The sequence below is a fragment of the Schistocerca cancellata genome, chromosome 9, assembly GCF_023864275.1.
Source record: "Schistocerca cancellata isolate TAMUIC-IGC-003103 chromosome 9, iqSchCanc2.1, whole genome shotgun sequence".
In the NCBI taxonomy this organism is placed as follows: domain Eukaryota; kingdom Metazoa; phylum Arthropoda; class Insecta; order Orthoptera; family Acrididae; genus Schistocerca; species Schistocerca cancellata.
The window spans coordinates 375,168,216-375,185,812 of record NC_064634.1 but is presented as its reverse complement, the minus strand read 5'-3'; positions in this window follow the sequence as shown (position 1 = coordinate 375,185,812).

Below are 17,597 nucleotides of genomic sequence, written 5' to 3'. Positions count from 1 at the left end.
GTTCCAATTGTGACGAAGAATTCTGCCTCTGAAACTTACTTCCAGTTTTACGTTCGCCAACTGGTTATTTAGATGGAAGCAACACACTTCTGTTTTACTCACACTGGGTTGGAGTCTCCAGATTTTGAAGTAATTGTCTAATGCAGACAGGTCTTTGGCTAAAATCTCTTCTGTTGTCTTCATTTCCTGGTGTTTGACGGCTAGAGCTAGGACATCGGCATAGCAGTATTTTCTGGACGAAGTGTCAGGTAGATCAGATAGATATAGGTTGAACAGTAAGGGTGAGAGAACTGATCCTTGAGGCAATCCGTTGTTCAGCTTCCTCTCCTTACTTATGTTGCTTCCAGTGATTACCTGTAACTTCTGATCACTTAGCATGCTGTTAATCAGTCGAGCCATTGTTCTGCAGGGTATGATGCGGAGGAATTTGTAGATAAGGCCTTCCCTCCACGCAGTGTCGAAGGCGGCAGTTAGATCAACAAATGCCACAGATGTTTTTTGCTTCATTTGGTATCCTGACTCTATGAAGGATGTGAGAGACAGTACTTGGTCGCAGCAGCTACGCCCTGGTCTGAAGCCTGCCTGATCAACTGGAACGTTCTCTAAGATAGCGCTACTTATTCTGTTATATATTAGCCTTTCAAAAAGCTTGTAGCAGCAGCTGAGAAGGGAAATGGGGCGATAGTTTTCTACCTTGTTGCTGGGTTTGCCAGGTTTCAGAACTCAGATGGAAGTTGACCAGTCAGCAGGATGTCAGTGAAGAATTCTGCCAGCCATTTCTTAGCTTTTCCTCCCATATGGATCAGGAATTCTGGATGGATACCATCGAATCCAGGTGCCTTAAGAGGTTTGAGGTCCTTCAGTCCAGAGTCAATGTCTGAAACTGTGAAGGGATGGGTATACTCAGATGAGGGAGATGCCTTCTTTTTCAGGTCACGAAGCTGTCGTCTGATATGTCTTGTATGTTTCTTGTCAGGAGGTACTCTTGAGGTAGTAATGATGTGGGAAGCAATTTGGTCTGGTGTTACTTCGGAATTTTTTCTGCATGCTGGTGCACTTCCTCCCAGTTTTCTCAGACTATTATTGTGCTATTAAACGATTCCAGAACAATCACTGGAAGCAGTTACTTATATAAAATATCTAGGAGTTAGCGTACTGGGCAATTTAACGTGGAATGACCCGATAAAACTAATCACAGGAGCAACAGAGGCTAGACTGATATTCAGAATTCTCACGAAATGCTGTCCGGTAACAAAGGAGGTGGCCTACAATGCCCACGTTCGACCAATACTTGAATATTGCTTATCAGCATGAATCCATACGTGATAGGAAGCATAGAGGAAATAGAGAAGATTCAGAGAACAGCAGCGCATTTCGTTACAGGTCCATTTAGCAAGCACGAATGTGTCACGATGATCAACCAAGTCCAATGGCAGACGTTGCAAGAGAGGCGTACTGCACCTCAGTGCGGTTTACTGTTAAAGTTCTGAGAGTGCAGGTTCCTAGAAGAGTCAACAAATATATTGCGCACTCCTAAGCATATCTCCCGCAAAGGACATGAACATAAAATCAAAGAGATGCGAGCCCACCGTTAGCGACTGGCTCGGGAAAGGGGGGAAGTTAAAGTGGTACACTAGGTAACCTACGTGACACACCGTAAGGTAGCTTGCTGGGTATGGACGTAGACATAGATGGGAATCGCTGGAAGATCTCTCCGATCTCCTATACCGTTTCATGAGATGTGCGTTTTTTTTCCAGAACCTAGCTGTTTTTGTGCACCCCCAGCGGCAGCTGGCACCGTGGGAAAAAGGATCAGATTTGCTAATACGAAAATTCAGTACTCCTCCACCGAAAACACAAGGCCATCCACAGCACTAAAAGATCCGTTTCCTTTCAGCTTCACTTATTTTAAATAACTATTGAAGTTGGTGACTCCCTTTGAAATTCATGTCGGAAATTTCTTTGGGCGGTAATAGGCGGTTTCTCCTGAGGTGGAGTCATTCCTGGCATTTATCATTTTAGACAAAACTAAAGGAATAGCACAGAAAAAATCTACACAAAACAGTTCGAAATGCTTTACATGATGCCGGAAACAGCATATATCTACATCTCTTAGAATTTTAAACTGCAATTGAAAATGAGGAAGGGTTTATGTGAACACCTTGTATTTCTGTTACATTGTACAACAGTGACGGATAAAAGGAAAATAAGTTGTAAGGGAATAGTAGTCGTAGACAGATAAGACAGGAGTAAGTTCGGTTATACGGTTCATTAATTTTCACAACATATCTAAATCACGTAGCAGACATCACAAATCCCGGCGGGGTCAGGGATTTTCTCTGCCTCGTGATGACTGGGTGTTGTGTGCCGTCCATAGGTTAGTTAGGTTTAAGTACGAGGGCAGTTCAATAAGTAATGCAACACATTTTTTTCTCGGCCAATTTTGGTTGAAAAAACCGGAAATTTCTTGTGGAATATTTTCATACATTCCCGCTTCGTCTCGTATAGTTTCATTGACTTCCGACAGGTGGCAGCGCTGTACGGAGCTGTTAAAATGGCGTCTGTAACGGATGTGCGTTGCAAACAACGGGCAGTGATCGAGTTTCTTTTGGCGGAAAACCAGGGCATCTCAGATATTCATAGGCGCTTGCAGAATGTCTACGGTGATCTGGTAGTGGACAAAAGCACGGTGAGTCGTTGGGCAAAGCGTGTGTCATCATCGCCGCAAGGTCAAGCAAGACTGTCTGATCTCCCGCGTGCGGGCCGGCCGTGCACAGCTGTGACTCCTGCAATGGCAGAGCGTGCGAACACACTCGTTCGAGATGATCGACGGATCACCATCAAACAACTCAGTGCTCAACTTGACATCTTTGTTGGTAGTGCTGTCACAATTGTTCACCAGTTGGGATACTCAAAGGTTTGCTCCCGCTGGGTCCCTCGTTGTCTAACCGAACACCATAAAGAGCAAAGGAGAACCATCTGTGCGGAATTGCTTGCTCGTCATGTGGCTGAGGGTGATAATTTCTTGTCAAAGATTGTTACAGGCGATGAAACATGGGTTCATCACTTCAAACCTGAAACAAAACGGCAATCAATGGAGTGGCGCCACACCCACTCCCCTACCAAGAAAAAGTTTAAAGCCATACCCTCAGCCGGTAAAGTCATGGTTACAGTCTTCTGGGACGCTGAAGGGGTTATTCTGTTCGATGTCTTTCCCCATGGTCAAACGATCAACTCTGAAGTGTATTGTGCTACTCTTCAGAAATTGAAGAAACGACTTCAGCGTGTTCGTAGGCACAAAAATCTGAACGAACTTCTCCTTCTTCATGACAACGCAAGACCTCACACAAGTCTTCGCACCCGAGAGGAGCTCACAAAACTTCAGTGGACTGTTCTTCCTCATGCACCCTACAGCCCCGATCTCGCACCGTCGGATTTCCATGTGTTTGGCCCAATGAAGGACGCAATCCGTGGGAGGCACTACGCGGATGATGAAGAAGTTATTGATGCAGTACGACGTTGGCTCCGACATCGACCAGTGGAATGGTACCGTGCAGGCATACAGGCCCTCATTTCAAGGTGGCGTAAGGCCGTAGCATTGAATGGAGATTATGTTGAAAAATAGTGTTGTGTAGCTAAAAGATTGGGGAATAACCTGGTGTATTTCAATGCTGAATAAAACAACCCCTGTTTCAGAAAAGAAATGTCTTGCATTACTTATTGAACTGCCCTCGTAGTTGTAAGTTCTTGGGGACTGATGACCATAGATGTTAAGTCCCATAGTGCTCAGAGACATTTTTTAGACATCACAAACAGAACAGATACACATAACAGAGGTTCTAGTCATCCACAATACAGTGTCTTTCACAACGCTGGGATAACTTTTAGATTCCGCAACTGCAGAAATCACGTGGTTTTGAGGCGAAGAACTCTCCAGAATTTACGAGAATTAGGTGATGTGTGTGCAGATGTAGTGTAAACTCCCTCCAGTGACCTACCAATACCTTATTGCCTACATGTCTCAACGCGTCGCCGCTGTTGTCCGTGCTAGAGGCGGCGTAGTTTCATTTGGAAAGGAAACTCCTTGTAGGTTATTCGATACAGAACGGAAAAGGTGAAAATCTGAAGGCGCAAGATGGGATGAATAAGGTGGGTGCGGAATGACATCCCAAATCAACTCCTGTACAGTGTTTTTATTTTTCAGTTTAGTAGAATGCGGGCGGGAGTTATCGTGGAGTAGCATCACTTTACATAGCCTTCCTGGTCGTTGATCTTGGATTGCGTCTGCAAGATGTCTCAGTTGTTGACAACGTCTGTCAGCAATGATGGCTACACCTCGGGACTACATCCGTAGTACACCACACCGTCGCTACTCCATCAGATCCATAACATACTCTTTTGTAATTGCATGCAGGTCTATGTACGGGAAGTTATTGCTTTATTTGGGCTCAATTATTCCTTTCTTTTCCTTATATTAGCATAAAGACACCTTCCAGTACCAGTAACGATACAGGATAGAAATGGTCGGTATTATTCATGATCCAATTGATGACGAACAAGCCGAGATTCACATATGGCATCACGCTGATTTTTGTGGTTTTGGTTTAGAGGATGTGGTACACCCACCCGATTTTTGAACCTTCTCTTGCATGCAAATGTCGCACGATGGTGGAATGATCACAGTTCATCACATTTGCCAGTTCTCGAGTACACTGACATGGGTCATTATAAATTAATGAGTTTAAATGGTCTTAATCAGACCCTGAAGTTCTCCCTGAACGCGGAGAGTCACTAATGTGAAAAACATCCTCCTTAAAATGCGAAAACTATTTTCTTGTCGTGCTCTGTCCAATAGCACTATCACTACACACGGCGCAAATGTTTCGGGTTGCCTCCGTTGCTGTCACATCTGTACTGAACTCAAACGGAAGAATATGTCGCAAATGTTCCGACCTCTCCACTTGGCAGTCTACATCTACATCTATGTAGATACACCGCAATGCATTCTAAGGCGCTTGACGAAGGATACCCTGCTCCACTAGAAGTCCTTTATTGCTCTGTTTCAAATAGAGCGAGGTAATAACGACTGTCTATATGTCTCCACATGAGCCCTAATTCCTCGTACCTTATCTTCGCGGTCCCTACGTTCCACATATTGAATGGGGGCTTAATTATAATGCAATAATTTTAGTAGCTGTGTATCCTGTTACGAAGTCTCGTAACCGGTTGGCCCTGAGTAGTATTAGCACGCAATCTGACTGCATAAAATAACAATAAAGAAGGAAGGGAAATTTCCGTTAACACAAATGATTAATTAAGTCCCCTGCAACTATAAAAGCTACAAAACAACAAAGCACAAGTGTAACTGTTCTGTGTGTGGTACATGTATCTGGCACGGTTCTTCCCCGATACGACAAGAAATTTTAAACACCATTTACAATGAACTAATTGAAAAACCGGAAATACTATAATAGCACATAGGAACCAGAATTACAAGTCTAATATATGAACACGAGCCAGATGCTTTGTTGACTGAACCTGTGACCAAGGGGCATTGTCATTAAGGAAATGTTAAATAAATTTTTTTTATTACCTCCATATATATTGACGAAAAATTCACTGTTATCATTGCAACAAATTCCATCTATACATTAAACCAACCGAACAGCATCTACTCTCTCGCCCAACAGAACAACTGCAAAAAATATGGCTCTGAGCACTACGGGACTTAACATCTGTGGTCATCAGTCCCCTAGAACTTAGAACTAATTAAACCTAACTAAACTAAGGACATCACACACATCCATGCCCGAGGCAGGGTTGGAACCTGCGACCGTAGCAGTCGCGCGGTTCCAGACTGAGCGCCTAGAACCGCTAGACCACCGCGGCCGGCACACAACAACTGCACACGACATCCTCTGAACTAGTACTGCTCTCGACATCCTCTCTACAAGCACTGTCCACGGCAACCTCTGAACTACTACTGCACCAGGGGAGGCGGCGAAATAATAATCTTTGGCGCAATCTCTGGCGCTGTGACTGAGTGTAGCCACCTTTCAGTATGTTGGAGGCAATATAATCGTTATGCAGTCAGCTTCAAATGCCGATTCCCTAAATTTTCTCAAGAGTGTTCGCCGAAAAGAATATCGCGTCTCATAGTGTTCATTGAAAAGAATGTCGACTCGTCTCCAGGGATTCCCATTTGAGTTCCTGAAGCATGTCCGTAACACTTGCATGTTGTCCGAACCTATTAATAACAAATACAGCATCCCGCCTCTGAACTGCTCCGATGTCTTCCTTTATTCGGATCTGGTACGGATGCGAAACACTCGACAGTAACCAGGAACACGTCGCACTGGCATCATACATGCGGTCTCCTTTAAAGATGAAACATACTTGCCGGCCCGAGTGGCCGTGCGGTTCTAGGCGCTGCAGTCTGGAACCGAGCGACCGTTCCGGTCGCAGGTTCGAATCCTGCCTCGGGCATGGATGTGTGTGATGTCCTTAGGTTAGTTAGGTTTAATTAGTTCTAAGTACTAGGTGACTGATGACCTCAGAGGTTAAGTCGCATAGTGCTCAGAGCCATTTGAACCATTTGAACCATACTTTCCTTGAATTCTCACAATAAACTGAAGGCGACCATTCGCCTACCCTACCATAATCCTCACATGTTCGTTGCATTTCATATCGCTTTGAAATGTTACACCTGGGCATTTAAACGAGTTGACTGTGTCAAGCAGGACATTACTAATGCTGTATCCGAAGATTACCGGTTTCTTTTTCCTACACACGCGCATTAACTTACCATTTTTCTACATTTAGTGCTATCTGCTGTTCATCACACCAACTAGAAATTTTTTCTAAGACATGTTGTATATTCCTACAGTCGTTAAATTCCCACACCGTGCTGTACACTACAGCATCATCAGCAAACAACCACAAATTGCTGCTCACTCGGTCCGCCACATCATTTGTGTACATAGAGAATAATAGCGGTCCTATCACGCTTCCTGGGGCACTCCATTTTCTAGCGTGCACAGCTCCACTAGTTCATGTCCATGTGGCAGGATGACAATGCGTACCCCGAAGTAGCAACAATGAACTACAAATGAAACGTGACAGTCGATAAAAAAAACCATAGTAATCGGATTAGCAAAAGCACTACGAACTTAAACATCATCCTAACAGAAAGTGTTAGAGTAATGGTAATTACAATTGTGTTAACTGTAATAGTGTATTTTGCCGCGCGGGATTTGCCGAGCGGTCTGAGGGCGCTGGACTGTACGGCTGGTCCCGGCGGAGGTTCGAGTCCTCCCTCGGGCATGGGTGTGTGTGTTTGTCCTTAGGATAATTTAGGTTAAGCAGTGTGTAAGCTTAGGGACTGGTGTCTTTAGCAGTTAACTCCCATAAGATTTCTCACACACATCTGAACATTTTTGATCACAATAGTTCATTTTGTACGATTAGTTGCCGATGTACAGGAAAAAATGATTTTTTATATTATTTAACTAAATTGAGGTTGAGTGCAGCCGCGTTTAAAATATACGTAAGAGCAATGTCGCGCGGGCTAGCCGAGCGGTCCGATGCGCCTTGTCATGAGTGTGTTAGTTGTCCTTAGAGTAAGTTAATTAGTTAGATTAAGTAGTGTGTAAGCTTATGAACCGATGACCTCAGCAATTTGGTCCTGTAAGACCTTACCACAAAATTCCAAATTTAAAGAGAAATGAACAAATAAATAAATAAAAACTTGTGGTGAATTTTTACCGCTGAAACGAGATGTTTCACTTAGCTATGTGCACACCTGTACTATCCTCATCTGCGAGAGGCTTGGTACTGCAGCTAGGGATGAGAAAAACCGATCTGTTTAAACTGATACCGGTATTTCAGTTCTGAATAATTGGTATATTTAAGAGTTTGTTTCGTCTTGAACAGATTTTTTTAAAATTTTCTTCTAATAGCTGGATAAAATGAACGAAATATCAGTTGGCCTTAGTAGCAGTGTTACAATTTTTCACTTAAAAATTCTTAAAAAAAACGAGTAATTTTTATTCGTAAAATTGCCACTATTTTGAATATTATATTAAAGAAAGCGGGAAAAGTGATCAACGCTATTTCAATAAGAATGTGACAGAAACAAGTAACACACACGACATAATAATAGATGCAACGTTGCTGAGACAATAATGTATCTGTTATCATGTGGCGTGGACTAATGGATGGTACACGTGTACATGCACTGTGCGAGACTAGCCTCTTCTGGTCCATATGGATGTTTCTCGCATTTGTCGTCAGACATCTGTCCTTTATCTTTTCAGAATTGTATTATACTTAATCTGAAACTATTATACGAAGTATGGTATCAATGAAGTACAATACTCCATTTGAGTTAAAACATTAAGAATGAGGCGAGCCACAACGAAGTTGTGAGATCGTATAAGGAGAATATTTAAACCTTAAAGATGCATTCATAATTTACAACATAAATAGAAAACACCTGGTCTGTTGCCTTTGTATACGTAATACGCCTGTAGACCTTGAAAACAGACAAATTAACACGAAAACTAGAATTCTTCTCAGTTCTTATCCTTTAGGCCTGATGTAGGGAAGCAGCCTACTCACGCTGTAGTAAATTCACATCAGTTTCCATTGTGTGCAGCCAGTCTGCTGTAACTAGCTCTGACGTCATAAATGTTGCGCAATACCTTAAAATTCAAGCAAATGATCTGAAACTTTTCCAGCATGTAAGGAATAATACTAAATTAATGTGTATTAAATATCAGTGCGATAACTTCAGCCATTTTTGTAATTTGGGCGTTTTTCTAAAAAAATAATTGGCGCAACAGAAAGGAGCTAGAGACTTCAAAATTTATATTTAGACTCATCTTTCATAATGATTTAATAAAAACAGTACTTTGGATTTCACAGGTTAAGACTTTAGTGGAAATTCATGATTTTCTGGTTTTCATCTCAAAACTGAAGGAAGCAAGATAGGTTAAGTAGGCTAATGAATAAGAGTAGGATGTTTAGATTTAAATAGGTTGGAGGTCCGCTATGACTATGAAGATGTGAAAAGTTTCTTTTGAATACCTATAAAATTATAGCGATAGCGGATCTCAAAAGGACCAGTTCAGAGCTCATCTACTGCGTGCAGCGTAACTTAATTATTTCTCTCGCCCAAGATATTTAACTTAGCCACGTCATAATTTTATTATAAATACTTACCTGCGTGCTAAATGCACGATTAAATTAACAGCTTCATAAGCCATCAGCAAAAGAAGCTATAAATTATTATGTAACTTGAAGTGGTGCGTTACTAGCCCAGCGGCCAGTCGTGAGAGCCAAGCTAGAGCCAGCGTTCTCTTAGCCGTCCGCACCGAGGCTATATATATAAGAGCACTGCGCGAGTAAGAAAGGCCCCAGTTCTCTCCAGACGCTGGTATAGCACGTCAGCTGTGTCGGGAGTCGCTTCGCTACGGTAGCGCTGCTACAAACTGCCTCGGGTGCCGTATTGAGTTACGATGTATACGCGTAACTGTGAAAACATTTCAAATGAAGGATTATTTTTGGAATGATTTTCATTATCTAGCTTCAGTTTGCGTGTTGTTGTATTTTCACGTGCCGTCGCGGGACAGACATTCTACCAATCATTTTAGCGTGGCGTTTGATGAGATTTTCTCATCAAATTTTGGCGAGCATTCTTTTGACATTCAATTCGGACATTTATAGTTGCATCAGCGAATTAGACTCTGAACTGCTCTGTTTGTTAGGCTGTTGGGATAATTGTGATGTTATCAGTGAATTTCAGAATATACTCAACTATTTTGGAAAATTGTTTTTGATTAGAAATCCCGAACAATCTCCTACTTCTTCAGAGCTACAAGCTGCAGCTATAATAATATTCTCAGGTTAAGTGGGCACTAGGAACTCTCATTACAGGCTCCACGTTTCGTTAAATCACTTTCTGGGTGCCAAAAAGCAAAGAGAGAGCCAGTGTTGAGAACGGCGAAAGACAGCATTATACAACATTCCAAAAGTCGGGAAGTGCAGTATTTTTCCCACATTTAAATAACAAACTTTATTTCACAAGCAATTTGCTTATACCCACTCGCCGCCCCACATATGGTGCATCGGCCGGGAAATCAACTAAGTGAAAGTGATTTTTAACTATTCGGATTCGCGAGTGAAATGCGACACGCAACTGAGTATAGAACAGTGAAAGTGTTACATAGGCAGGTGGACAACGCAGTTGAATCAACAACGCATCTAGATTGACGGAGCTGGCACTGAGTCTAGCGGTGCTGCCGGCATCGCGAGAAGCCAGTTTCGCCGTACCGCAGTCGTCCGCCACAGCAGCCGGGGGCCGCGCCTGCAGTTACGGGCCACGTAAACACACCACAGCCGTCGGAGTGCCGTCTGCAGTTCAACGTGCCACGTCGCATCAGGAATCCTGGTACGCCGCGCCGGCTACGGCAACGTCGTGCAGAAGGAACTAAGTTAAGTGGAAAACTGTTTAAAATTTTACTAACCAGCACTAAAAGACTGTCGGCGATGGAACCGCCAAAAGAAACTGGGGTTAAACTTAAATCAGAACCTATGTCTGTTGAGCAAACTGTAAATCCAGACAATGTTTCAAGTGTAAATATGCATAAAAGTGGTAATGTTAAAGTAGAATATGAAGTATTATCTCCTGACAGTAGTGTGGGAAGGGGTAATGATTCAATAATAGAGACCCCTGTAGTAAAGCAGAAAGTAGAAATTGTAAACTTATTGGATGATAGTTTCTCTGATGAATTAAAAATGAAACAGTCATCAGAGATGGTAGAGTTTAAGAAGGAGAAGTTAGATAGGACTAATCAATCAGAAGTTTCATTTAATTTTAATGGATCTGGTGTTGGAGCTAGTTTTTCGTCACCTGAGTGTGATAAAAAGCCAGCTAGTGAGCAACCCAAAAATGCTGGGGCTGTTGATCTAAATGTTATATTACAAGCAATTGCTGCCAGTAATGCGCAAATGACAGCTGAATTAAAATCTGAAATAACTGAGGTCAAAAACAGTAATGCTGAATTAAAGTCTGAGATTGTGGCCAGCCAAACAAATTTTAATAAACGATTGGAGGTAATGGACGATACCTTCAAGGTTGGTTGCAATAAGTTGAAAGAGGATCTAGACAGTTTGAATTATAAAATTGACTACAACCATGAGGATATTAAGAAAAAGGTTGCTCAACAATTTTCTGAAATGTATAAAACAGTTAAATCCGAAGTTGCTGAGGTTCGCAAAGACTTCCAAATGGAAGATGCGAAGCTGGAGCACAAGTTAACAGAAAAGATCGAGGCGGAATCTGAACTGTGCTCAGATAGATTTAAAGATGTTAATATTAAAGTAAACATATGTCAAGCAGACGTAGATGCAATCAAAAGTGATACTACTCATATTGTACAAAGAGTAGATAATGTTGAATTGAGAGTAGAAAATATCAGTACTAACATTGCTAACATTGAGAGTAAAGTAGCTTCAGTAACTTCTGGTAATGGTAGTGTACAACAAGTTGTAGCTGCAAACGCCGCATTTATCGGGTGTCGGCAGTTCTTGCGGTTTGATCCAGATAAAAATATCCACCCGCTAGATTTCTGGAACGATTTTGAAGATGTAATTCCACCAAATTGGTCTGAACGAGAGAAAATCTCATTTATTAAAAGCCATTTAGCAGGTGACGCCTTGCGTTGGTCCGCTGATGTTATGTTGAAGTGTAAAACTTTAGCGGAGTTTAAAACAGCTTTCATTAATGAATATTGGTCTAGTAATAAGCAAAATGAAGTGTTAAGAGAATTTTGGAGTGGAAAACGCTTCAGTGCAGGCAAGGAATCAATTAAAGAATTTGCTAGGTCATGGATTTCACGTTTGTCACATTTAGCGGAAAAGCTAAAGCCAGAAATGATTATATTAGGTCTTGAAGCCAAACTGCCATGGTATTGGCAAACCAGAATTATATCGGCCCCTAGAGACAATCTTGATCGTTTCATTGAATATTTGGAACGTGTAGAACGTGTTGCTGCCAATGAGGAGCAGGCACGTAATAACAGAAATGCCACTAACAATAATAGTAATCTTAGGAATGAGCAAAATGGTAATGTAAACATCAGAACAGTAGGTATTCGCCATCCTAAGAGAGGTAGGAATTGGGGAAATAATTATCAGAACCAACAATGGCATCCAAGAGATAATAATTTTGTTCCGAACAGAAATATGCATGTAAACAACAGTACGGAAAGCAATGCTGTGCCAGTCAATTATAATGAAACTAAAGAAAACAGCAATAGGCCGAGGCAGGAAAACTAGTTCCCGTCTATGAGGACACTGGCGCTCACCAGGCGGTTACTTTTCCTAAGCCAGTAGTTAAGGGAATTGGTAAGACAGATCAGAATACTCAAACTGAACATGTGGATGAAGAGTCGGAAGCATCTAAAGATACAACAGAAATATTAGATCACTCACAGTATTTGATAGATACCGTGTTAGAAACGCTTTCTAAGTGGGAAGAGAAAGAGAAGGCGCAGCAGTGTAACAATAGGGAAGAGTTACAAAATATTGAATTGACAGGTGAAGAAGCAGAAGAAATTCATGCTTATATTTACGATGAGAATGATGTGCTCTTATCTAAAGTGCCTGTGCAGGATGTTGATAATGTACTAATAGATTTAGGACAGGAGATAAGTGAGAATGTAGAGGGTAGGCTGTTGAGGGTCGATGAACCCAGTAGCTGTGACCAGTTGTCACTTGAGAAGGAAACCGACGATAATGGTGAAAGTGGTTTAGATGTAACTGGTGTTATGCCCGGTCTGGAGGAGCAGAATCGCTCAGACTACAGTAATTTGGGTTATGTTCAGCAAACTAAACGTAATGAAGTCGTGCGGTGTTTCGATTTAAAATTAATAGACCGACTGGAAAAGGCAGCTGAAAATGTAATTCAGGAAACCCCTACACACTGTGACCTAAATGTAATGAAGACAGATGTCAATCACTTTAGTTGGAGACAAATCCAAAAGGAACTACTAGATGAATTTGAGGAACCACCTGTACAACCTAGAATAAGCCACCCTATAATAATAGTGAATATGTTGGGTATCAATGTACGTTGTCTCTTAGACAGTGGAAGTGAGGTGAGTGCAATATCTCAGTCCTTCTTTGATGCTTTACCTGGTAAAGACAAGCTTACCGTAATGAGGGTATCAGGACTAAGAATAATTGGTGCTACTGGCAAGGTTTCAAAAACGGTAAAGCAAGAAGCTTTACTACCCTTTAACATTAATGGTAATTTAATTGATCATCCATGTTTAATTGTAAACAATCTCAGTATTGAGGTTTTAATTGGCATAGATTTCTTGTCAAAATATCAGAGTGTTGTGGACTTTGAAAGCAGCCAGTTAAGAATGGTCTTACCAATAACCGGCGAAATTACAGTCCCTTTTAGTGATAAGCATGTAGTAACTGATGATGAAACTTGGGAGCTGCCTATACGAGTTCTGAAAAATAGGAGGTATTGGGACGAAGGTGTTAATCTTAGTAACAGTAAGCTGAACACAGAAGAAGAAGAAGCAACTATTTTAGACAAAATAGAAGCTAAATTGCAGGAAATCAATAAGATTTCAGACAATCAGAAGGATGAACTAAGACAGGTGTTAAAAAGACATCATAAGGGATTTTCAGATCGAAGTGGTGTGGTCAAAGGCAGCCAATGAAGGCTGTAGGGAGGAGGTTGTTCTGTAACCTCTACACAGTGTGGCAGCTGTGCAGTCCCAGCTGTGTGAGATCTTCTTTCCCTTTCAGGTCTCACTCATTCTTCATCTTTCCTATCCACCAAAATTTAGATCTCTTCTTTCAGACATGAAATTTTTCTGTAATGACTATCAGGCCATGAGTTATGTTACCATTCTATCTACCGATCAGTGAAGAAAGATACCTAATGTGATAAACTGAATAGTGACAAACAATAGAGAAGTATGACGTAATTAAGATACAAATGTATTTGAGTAACAATTATGTGTAGTACCCTGGTAATATAGTAAGTACAAAGTGTTGTTTGGTTGGAAATGGTCCATCAACAGTAATTTAAAAAGATGTATGAATTCGTGTACAAGCAGAATCTGAAGTGGTAATGAAACCTAGTGGATACATTAGAGCTAACTAATAAATAATAAGAAAGAGATTGCTAAGTGTTATGAAAAATATGCAGATAAGTTGTAAGTTTAAACTCACCTGATGTAGCAAGGAAAGGCAGTGTAATAGAAGTGAGCAGTGTTTGTGGTTGAGTCGTGAAGGACACGTCCCTGAAGTATTTATAAGGTTGGAGCTGGCCATTATTTTAGTGTAGTGTGTGACAGGATACACCTACGCGTATTGAGGTTATGAGTTGGAAGCGTGAATGCGACCATAGGTACCCTTATGTTAGATGAGACAGAGCAGCTCATGGTGTCCTATAGGTTTAAGGAATTTAGCATTACGCTCGTCCATAATTATTTGATGCACTTTAGTGGTAGGTCCGAGAGAGACTACCTGAGGTTTCAGCAGCCGATCGAGTGGAAATGGATTGCCACGTGAGCAAACTAATCAGCCGCAATACACTATGAATATGAAATAAATGTGCTATCCTATGCTTTAAATATTAATAGAGTGAGTGGTAAATAAGTACATACACTAGCAATATAAATAAGAAACATAAAAGCAGACGTGAAACAGTAATTTTAGCTCAGCATAAATACACTTCAAAGTAAGTAAGACCCTAATTGCAGATGTGGAACTGACAACAGCAGAGGACCAATAAGTGGATTTTGTAGGCAACTAAACGTAGTGTGTTTTGAACACTCAGGACTGTACTATTACCAAAAGTTACTCACATATACAAAGAAGTTGAGAGAACAACCACTAATCATACTCATACTATCTCTAAGAATAAGATAATCAAAGATGATTCAGTTAAGTGCTTAATATACAAATGTCAGGAATGTACCGAGCATTGGTTCAGTGTTCCGGCCCAGAAATAATAAATTGACATTAAATAGGATTCATGATTATATGCCATGAGCATAGATTTTCTCTAGTACGTGACTAACGGCGTTTTGAGCCTTTTGTTTACCGATTTTATGACATGTAAGTAACCGCACGAGTAATGTTGAAAAAAGTTCTGTTAACTTTGTTCCAGTAATATATTGGAAGATAAAATGTATATATCCCCATTTCATTGTGACCCACCATTAGATATTAAGTGAACAGAGTCTGAGGCACTCTTTTGTTTGTTCTACAGGACAAACCAGATAATGGCAGCCTGGTAGCTGCGTGAAAGCGTGGAGTGACTTGGACACAACTCACAGTGACCCTCCCCTTTCCCCCATGTAAGTTAGAGAGAACGTGAAGGACGCACACCATAGCAACTTCCCCTCCTCTACCCTTGTGAATGGAAGTGTAGGACGCCAGCCAAAGCGGCTACAACCACGTGTGTAAAAAATTATTTGTGAACTTTCTTTCAGGTTTAGAAAAGACTGCTAAGAGATAATCATCTGTTTATGTATCATGTTATTTTCTTTGAATTTGTGTATGTAAAAGTGTATTTAATGTATTTAATGGGACTAAGATTTTCATAATTTTTCAATTATTATGTGTTTGTTGGTCTAAGGCAATATGTATGCCGAAATATTTCATTGATTTTGCGTAAAATTTTGAGTACTGACATTGTTTAAAAGGCAGTGAACATGCCCACAATTTAAATAATTAATGTAGATAATCAGTTTTCTTTCATGTTTCTACATGTTTATATTTCAATTTTGATTTTTATAGGGAGTTAAATTGTACTCTTGCTTCCCTTTTTGTAATTAAATTTTTTTTTCTCATTCATTAACATTCATAAACAAAAAATTTAAGTAGAGGGTGATGTAGGGAAGCAGCCTACTCACGCTGTAGTAAATTCACATCAGTTTCCATTGTGTGCAGCCAGTCTGCTGTAACTAGCTCTGACGTCATAAATGTTGCGCAATACCTTAAAATTCAAGCAAATGATCTGAAACTTTTCCAGCATGTAAGGAATAATACTAAATTAATGTGTATTAAATATCAGTGCGATAACTTCAGCCATTTTTGTAATTTGGGCGTTTTTCTAAAAAAATAATTGGCGCAACAGAAAGGAGCTAGAGACTTCAAAATTTATATTTAGACTCATCTTTCATAATGATTTAATAAAAACAGTACTTTGGATTTCACAGGTTAAGACTTTAGTGGAAATTCATGATTTTCTGGTTTTCATCTCAAAACTGAAGGAAGCAAGATAGATTAAGTAGGCTAATGAATAAGAGTAGGATGTTTAGATTTAAATAGGTTGGAGGTCCGCTATGACTATGAAGATGTGAAAAGTTTCTTTTGAATACCTATAAAATTATAGCGATAGCGGATCTCAAAAGGACCAGTTCAGAGCTCATCTACTGCGTGCAGCGTAACTTAATTATTTCTCTCGCCCAAGATATTTAACTTAGCCACGTCATAATTTTATTATAAATACTTACCTGCGTGCTAAATGCACGATTAAATTAACAGCTTCATAAGCCATCAGCAAAAGAAGCTATAAATTATTATGTAACTTGAAGTGGTGCGTTACTAGCCCAGCGGCCAGTCGTGAGAGCCAAGCTAGAGCCAGCGTTCTCTTAGCCGTCCGCACCGAGGCTATATATATAAGAGCACTGCGCGAGTAAGAAAGGCCCCAGTTCTCTCCAGACGCTGGTATAGCACGTCAGCTGTGTCGGGAGTCGCTTCGCTACGGTAGCGCTGCTACAAACTGCCTCGGGTGCCGTATTGAGTTACGATGTATACGCGTAACTGTGAAAACATTTCAAATGAAGGATTATTTTTGGAATGATTTTCATTATCTAGCTTCAGTTTGCGTGTTGTTGTATTTTCACGTGCCGTCGCGGGACAGACATTCTACCAATCATTTTAGCGTGGCGTTTGATGAGATTTTCTCATCAAATTTTGGCGAGCATTCTTTTGACATTCAATTCGGACATTTATAGTTGCATCAGCGAATTAGACTCTGAACTGCTCTGTTTGTTAGGCTGTTGGGATAATTGTGATGTTATCAGTGAATTTCAGAATATACTCAACTATTTTGGAAAATTGTTTTTGATTAGAAATCCCGAACAATCTCCTACTTCTTCAGAGCTACAAGCTGCAGCTATAATAATATTCTCAGGTTAAGTGGGCACTAGGAACTCTCATTACAGGCTCCACGTTTCGTTAAATCACTTTCTGGGTGCCAAAAAGCAAAGAGAGAGCCAGTGTTGAGAACGGCGAAAGACAGCATTATACAACATTCCAAAAGTCGGGAAGTGCAGTATTTTTCCCACATTTAAATAACAAACTTTATTTCACAAGCAATTTTGCTTACTCACTCGCCGCCCCACACTGACTATTCTTTCTAAAGCCGAAACAGTGGTATGATGCACGATTGCGACATGATTTTTGAGCAGAGTTTTTGTGGAATTCAACCACTCTTCACTTTTTGAGAAAAGCAGCGAACAGTTGAGGTACTAAGTTTACTTTTATGTGTTAATTTC